An 8,222-nucleotide genomic window follows, 5' to 3' on the forward strand; every position below is an offset into this window, starting at 1 on the left:
ATGTATCCTAACAGGATTACGTACACTACCAGGACTGGACCCTAAACTGATCCTATCTTCAAAAAAGACATAGTGAAATAAAGACAGAATTTGTTGACACAGGGAATTTAGAATTGGCAGCAGCAATTCTGGGAAGAGACGGGAAAATACCTCACTCACTGAGTCATCGGCTTGAAAGGAAAACGAAACAAGATCTACTCTTTTGGCACAAGAAGAAGTTTAAGAGGTTGACATTTCTGCCAGTAGTGGCAAAAAGAAGAGAGCTTGCGAAGGAAAGGAGGCATCTTCGGTTAAAGTCAGAGAGACAGAGTTTTGAAAGAGGCCATCGCTAGTGGAGGTAAGAAGCTATTTCCATTAAAATACTTCTTTATGTGATGATGGGTGGAAGTTAAAGCAGATTTTTGAGCTGCTGGATTGTCAGGAGCAACTTAATAACAAACTCTGGAAGACTTTATGGAATACATCCTGGGCCTAGAAGGGGCGGGGGGAGAGAGATGGGGCTCATGCCCTTTTTGGTCTGCTTAAATGGCTTCATACATCTGCTCAGACTGTCAAGTTCTCACGTTCGATCAGTCCTCTTCCTAACAACTTAGCACGTTCATAGGTTCTATTTGGTTCTGGTGGGTTTTCCGGGCTGTGTGGCCATGGTCTGGTGGATCTTTTCCTAACGTTTTGCCTGCATCTGTGGCTGGCATCTTCAGAGGTATATCACAGAGGGAAGTCTCTTACACACTATGTCTAGAGAGAAGGGAATGTTTGGGGTATATATTGTCCATGTCCCAGGGTGGGGAACCAATCAGTAAGTGTTTGGGTGGAACTTGTTATGCAAAGATGTGGCTGATAGTATTGTATCGCGGGTGGGGCTTATCAGTCCAGGTTCTATTTGTTTTTGCACAGATAAGAGATGGATGAACCTTCAATTGATAATACAATCTGTAAAGAAAACCATGTTAAGAGTCAAGGATGCCTTCCTTTGGAGACAGTGAGATCAGGGTTCTCCTTGAGCGATGCTACTGAGTGATCAAAACAGGGTGAGGGGCAGTTTCTGGAAGTGATGGGACAACTTGATGACTTGTGCCCTATGTGTCAGCAGGTTTTTTTTAAAAAACCATTAACCAGTGCAATTTTATCAGCAAATGCAAGTATTCCTGAGTGCAAAATCTGATTGCTACCAAACAGCTGGGTGAGTTTGATCTTTTAATAAACTTGCCTGAATGTCTCCTAGGCGAAAAACCTGCCGCAGACATTGGTTTATTTAATTTTTTTATCCTGCCCTATCCTGATTTTTCCAGCTGAATGAGTCTGCAGTGCCTTTCGTATTCTTTGATTCGTGTCTGGGCTCTGTGTTTGGTGGTCCCTATGTAGACTTGTCCACAGCCGCACAGTACACAGTAGACTCCTGCAGAAGTTAGAGGATCCCTCTTATCCTTTGCTGAACGCAGCATTTGTTGAATTTTCTATATGGGTCTGTAGATTGTTTCGAGGTTATGTTTCTTCGTCAGTTTCCCTATACAATCAGTGATTCCCTTGATGTATGGTAAGAACACTTTCCCTCTAGGTGGCTGTTTATGTACTTCCTTGTGGTTTGTTCTTGGTCTTGCAGCTCTTCTGATGTCTGTAGTGGAGTAACCAATAGCCTGTAGAGCCCAGATTCAATTTGTCTTGAAGGGGGTTCACAGATTCTTTTTACATGATCTACCAAAGTTTTTATTGTGCTCCTTTTCTGTCCTGGGTGATGATTGGAGTTTTTATGTAAATATCTAGGTGGCGTGGGGGCGTGGCCATGCCTCCTGAGCCCCGCCCCTGACCTCAGTGCTTATAAAAGCAACTCTCGGAGGCCGAGAGATGGCAGTCACTTCTGGCTTCCTCGGAGGGGAGAACAGAAGGGACTGCCGGCTGCAAGTCCAGCCAGGAGCCTGGGGGGGGGGGGAGACAGTGAGGGAGGGTGTCGAGGGTGCCCAAAGACAACGAGGCAGCAGGAAGTCCGTCTTCCTGGTCACATGGGTGGTGGGGGCAGAGCCCACACCTTACCCAGGCGGCGGGGGGGGGGGGCGGGGGGGGGTGCCCAGAGACAATTTGTCTCCGGGTGCCATTTGCCCTCGATACACCTGTTTGCTACCATCAGATCCTCTGAAGATGCCAGCCACAGATGCAGTCGAAACATCAGGAGAAAATGCTACTAGAACACAGCCATACACCTCAGTGATTCTGGCTGTGAAAGTCTTCGGCAATACAGCTAAAGACATTATCTCAATTTTCTGACCTTGAGCATCCTGCATTCCTGCTTTTCGCGCTTTCTGTAGTGTGGGATAGTATTATGGGCTACGGAGGGGGGGGAGGAGGAAAGGGGTTTAATATACTGGGGTTGTTTGAAGGTTCTGGCAGAACCAGCTTTTTCCCTCTTACCTGTTTGTCTACCAATAAAGGCTTCTTAACCTCCAAGTTATAGAGTCTGATTTGGGTCATAGATCTGGTGTTTGACAGGTTGCGGGGGTGGATGGGTGAGTCAAACTCCAATTCCCCTTAGTGTAGCAATACGAGAAAACTGATTGTTTACATTCCTGGGAGAAGCCAGGATTAGGCAATTGTAACACCCACTTCTCAGTTCGGACCACAGCAAAACAAAGTAGGTCAAGACTGAGGGAACTGTGTTACCATAAAGTTTTAAGATTGTTCAAAGACTGAAAGTGTTTGAATATAAAGACAGAATAATACACTTTGAAACACTCAGAACTACACACACAAAGGCTTGCAGTCTGCCTTTTGGGACTGGAGAACAGAGAAGCACAGGAATGCAGAAGCTCAGCCAGTCATGTTGCTTTGTGGAGACCCAGAACAGGGAATGAAGTCAGTGAATTAAAGTGGTGGCCAGGAAAGATGCTCCTGCCCAGAACAACAGTGAACATTTATTTCTCTATCTAAAGGGGGTTTGGTTAGCTGAAGGCATCATCACCTTGTGTCACTGATATCCCTTCTCTGGGAGCCTCTGATGATACTGCAAACTGTTTCACCTGTTATAAAGTTCTTCTGGCCACCCTGAAGACTTTTGATCAGATGTGTGCTAATGTTCTGTCTTTGGAATGCAGTTCCCAGCAATATAGGACCCAGTGGTGGGATCCAAAAATTTTAATAACAGGTTCCGATGGTGGTGGGATTCAAACGGTGGCGCTGCCGCACACACGCACCTCCAGTCCCTATTGGGCAGGGAGGTTGCTTTAGTAACCCCTTGTCGGCACTCAGAAAAAAATTAGAAACCACTTCTAGAGAAGTGGTGAGAACTGGTTGGATCCCACCTCTGATAGGGCCCCAATTTGAAGTGGTGGGCACGAAGTGGTGGGCACGAAGCTTATTCTTGCCACATATGAAATGGGCATGAGAACACATAGAATCATAGAGTTGGAAGAGACCCCAAGAGCCATCAGGTCCAACCCCCTGCAATGCAAAAACACATAATCAAAGCACTCCTGACAGACAGCCATCCAGCCTCTGTTTAAAAATCTCCAAACGAGACTCCACCACACTCTGAGGTAGTGCATTCCACTGTCGAAAAGCCCTTACTGTCAGAAAGTTTTTCCTGATGCTTAGGTGGAATCTCTTTTCTTTCACCTTGAACCCATTACTCCTGATCCTAGTCTCTGGAGCTGCAGAAAACAAGCTTGCTCCCTCACCAACATGACATCCCTTCAAATATCTAAACATGGCTATCATATCACCTCTTAACCTCCTCTTCACTAAACTAAACATACCCAGCTCCCTAAGTCTTTCCTCGTAGGGCATGGATTCCAGACCTTTTACCATTTTGGTTGCCCTCCTTTGGACCCATCCCAGCTTGTCAATATTCTTCTTGAATTGTGGTGCCCAGAACTGTACAGGTGAGGTCTAACCAATGCAGTACAATTACATCCCTCAGTCTAGACACTATACTCCTATTGATACAGACCAGAATCGCATTGACTTTCTTGGCCGTTGCATTACACTGCTGATTCATGTTCAGTTTGTGGTCTACTAAGACTCCCAGGTCCCTTTCCCATGTCAAGCCAAGTGTCACCCATCTGTGCATTTCTTTTTTCCACCCTAGTATCTTATGTTTATCTCTGTTGAAATTAATTTAGTTTGTTTTGGCCCAGCTCCCTAATCTGTCCAGATCATTTTGAATTCTGACTCTGTCCTCTGGGGTATTAGCTACCCCTCCTATTTTGGTGTCTTCTGCAGATTTGATTAAGATGCCCTCTATTCCATCATCCAAGTTGCTGATAAAAATATTGAATAGCACTGGGCCCAGGACAGAGCCCTGTAGCACTCCACTAGTCACTTTTCTCCAGGATGAAGATGAGCCTGGAGAACATATGAACATATGAATTGATTTTCAGGCAGTGAACTCCCAGATCATGTTTGTCAGCCTGACATTTGGGAGAATGTTAAGATTTTATAATGTATGAATCGATTTAGGAGATTTTCTAATGAGCCCAAAATGAGGGATGGTAAGTTTACATATCTGGATTCTGCTTCCCATGAGCATAATAAGAACAAAGGTGAATACAGATATTCTTGGTGGTAAATACACTACTCCTCTTAAAAAAAAAACAGGACCCATAGGAAGGGCTAAAATTGAGGAGAGACAGGATTTGGGGTTAATCGATGCATAAAGGTCTGATCTGCCTTTTCGTCCATGATCTGAGCACTGAAGGTTAAACTGAAAAAGGACCATCTACACAATCAGTTACAAGTCACAATATTGTTTATTTTCTTATGTTTAAGGTCAGAATACAAAGGTTCCAGACAGGATGTTCTACGAAGCTACAAAATCACTGACTAAACAACTGGATCCAGGAGGAGACTTCATCCCAGTCCGCTGCCCCGCAGACCACAACCATTTCAGAGTTCTGTGTCTGGTCCAAAGGAACAGCAAGAACCCATGGTGGCAGAAGAACCATTACTATAAAACTGATTACAAGCTAAGTGATGTGCTCTTGCCAGGGCAGCACACTGCAAAATGAGGTAATCTCCAAGATTGGATCCCCTATCGGCACAGTTTGGCCCAGCTACACCTCAATGTGTTGTGTTTGTACGTCTACACATTTTTATTTTGTATTTAAATATTTTACATATATATTTTAAATGCTGTTTTAATATTTTTAAAACGTTTTGATGTTTGCCACCTTCAGGGCCCTATTTGGGTAAAAAGGCAACATCACTTTTTAAAAATAAAATAAATGTTAGGACTGGATCCCACCGGGTTTTCTACAGGTGAAAAAGGGACGAGGAGACCCTTTCTTTTACCACCTTGGGTCACCATGAAGTTCATGGGATTAGCATGGGTAAAAACTGTGGGGAAAGGGGTCTGCAATAAGGAAGAGAATTGGGTAAGTAGAAATATTGATTGGATCCAACCCTTTAAATTGTTTTAGTACAAAATGCAATCAGTCCTGGTTGTGTTTACTAATAAACGTGTGCAAACCTTGCAAATGCATGCTAACACATCAATCTCCAGTTTTGTGTGTGGAGAAGCAAACCAGAAGCATTGGGTAAAGAGTGAAACCTGCCTGGAAACGAACCAAATCACATTTCTTGCCTATTTATGGACAACACAGCAGCCCATCACAATTAAAAGGACTTCCTGGAGTTGCATTTAAAAACTTAATTTTCTTCAAAAGAAAATCTGTCTTGTATGGCATTTTCCTTGTACATGTGCACAGAAAGGGGGAGGGCAGTATATAAATTAAATTTCAAATCAAATCAAAATCAAAGGCAGAGAAACATACATACACCCCACATGCCACAATGTTTATCAGCACAATTACTGTCACATGAGTTTCGCAGAATGTGCAGTCACTGAGACAACTACAATTGCCAACAAGTTTCCAATGAAGGTGCCACTTCAGGAAACTCTGTGCAAATGGCAAGGAGTTGCAGCCATTTCTGAATCTTGGGACCAAGTATCCACAGAAATGTCTATACCAAAAGCACTTCGTGCATGTACTTAAAAATGACAAGCGTGAATGCAGTAAATATGATTTGGAAACCTCATTTATGGACACTGATATACACTTGGAAAAGCAGATTTGGTTTTCAATAGTCATGGATTTCTGTGCTGAGAGCTGAGAACTCAGGTCCCAGGAACACATAGGCCCACTCAGGATTAGGACCATGGTTTGTGAGAAAGGACTACAGACAGTGGTGGGATTCAGCAGGTTTGCTTGTAAACAACCAGTTGTTAAATTATTTGAATCACACCACCGGAACTGGTTGTTAAATTATTTGACTCCCACCACTAGCTATAGACACACATACTTGGCACCATTTTCCCAACCTAAAACAGCTCCAAGGTACTGGTACTTGCCCCGCTGGGGAAATTTACATGTGACGCAGCAGTAGAGTGTTCCATCTGGATCTTGGAGCCCACCAGATGACCCAAGACCAGCTACACCCCCTCAGTCTAACCTACCTTCAGGAGTTGTTGTGAATCTAAAATGTGAAGGAGAAGATATATTCTTGCAGTCCTCCTTGAAGGAGAAGTGGGATGACTGGGATTGTGAAATCCTGTGAGTTTTAATATACCATATATACTTGCGTATAAGCCGAGTTTTTCAGCCCTGTTTAAAGGCTGAGAAAAGCCCCCTCGGCTTATACGTGAGTTACCATTTTCTATCAATGGCAAGCAGGCTGGGGGCAGGCTGGGACAACCTCCCTGCCGCTGCCCGGAAGCCCCTTGTTGCTGCCCTCCTCCAAGGTGAGGGGGGAACCCCGAGGCACCCTGGCTGGCCAAATAAGGAGCTCACTGCCCAAATAAGGAGCTCCCTCTGCCTGCCGGCTGGGTTTGACAAAGCCTAGCTAGCTCCTTATTTGGGCAGTGACTCCCCCGGATGTCACTGCCCAAATAAGGAGCTCCCTCTGCGTGCTGGCTGGCTGGGTTTGACCAAGCCCAGTGACATCAGTGGGGAGTCACTGCCCAAATAAGGAGCTCCCTCTGCCTGCCCGCTGAGTTTGACAAAGCCCAGCTAGCTGGCAGGCAGAGGGAGCTCCTTATTTGGGCAGTGACTCCCCCTGATGTCACCAAATAAGGAGCTCCCTCTGCCTCCTGGCTTCCTTCCCTCGGCTTATACCCAAGTCAATAAGTTTTCCCAGATTTGGGCAGTAAAATTAGGTGCCCTGGTTTATATACGGGTCGGCTTATACACGAGTATATACGGTATGTATATACTCACAGCCACATTGTGTGGTCATCAGCACTTTTAAATTTTGCAAGAGTTTGCTTCCCCAGGTTTTGTGTTCCTCCACAATGAATGCAACCTGCTCAGGCCCTTTTCCTCTGCTGTTTTCTGTTCTGTAATTAATTGGATTTCTCTATCAATTGTTTTCCTATTCCGCTGCCTGGATATCCTCTCTCTCTCCCAATAACAGTTTTCTCTAGGATTACCTTTTTCCTTATCACAGCTTTTCTTTGCTTCTGTCCTTAGATATCTGCGATTCAGATTCATTCACCATTGTGGACCAAGTGGATGGAAAAGTAGAGGGGGATGTGTGTGTGGCTACTGACGTAGCAGCCTTGAGACTGGAAAGCAGAGCCAATCTGTCTCATGCAAAATCTGTAAAAGTGAAAAAGAGGCACGTCAGTTCTCAAGTTCTCGATTCTCTAGATGGGAGCAGGTAAGCTGGAAAAGAGCAGATATGTGGGTATCCACCTCCAAGACCCGACCAGAACTAAAACCTGAAGACAACCAAACATTCTCTCGCCACCACTTTCATTCATTCTGTTTCTGAGGTCTCCAAGAGAGCCCTACTCATTCCCCACCAGGGAGGAACATGAGAAAATGATGCTCTGAGGTCTTCCCCACTAACGAATCCAAAGCACAAAACAGGGGGGAAACAAGAAATTCTGTATCACTATCTCACTTTTATCCTGTCATTCCTCCAAGGAGCAAGAATTTGCATGAATTATAGACTCACCTGTAATGCATCACAACATCCAGGAAAAGTGTGTTATGATTATATGTTCATAAATATGAAACTCAACAATATGCACCACCATGATTTCCGGTGATAAAACTGATAATGGAATGCAATTTCAAATATACATTAACTGTTGTCCAAGACAAGAAAAGTTTGGGTTCATATTCCCCCTTTCCTGTAAGGAGACTCAAAGGGGCTTACAATCTCCTTTCCCTCCCCCCTCCCCAACAAACACGTTGTGAGGTGGGTGGGGCTGAGAGAGCTCCATAGAA

General features: G+C 44.6%; 1 long non-coding RNA gene across 1 annotated transcript; it reads left to right on the plus strand.

The window, feature by feature from the left end:
- The first annotated feature begins 217 nt into the window (after positions 1 to 217).
- LOC125444609 lies at positions 218 to 8,222 on the plus strand. The gene is made up of 3 exons (XR_007246232.1): positions 218 to 337; positions 4,759 to 4,998; positions 7,458 to 8,222. It is a non-coding gene; the product is annotated as an uncharacterized LOC125444609 (long non-coding RNA).

This window comes from Sphaerodactylus townsendi, linkage group LG15 (genome assembly GCF_021028975.2).
Source record: "Sphaerodactylus townsendi isolate TG3544 linkage group LG15, MPM_Stown_v2.3, whole genome shotgun sequence".
Lineage (NCBI taxonomy): Eukaryota > Metazoa > Chordata > Lepidosauria > Squamata > Sphaerodactylidae > Sphaerodactylus > Sphaerodactylus townsendi.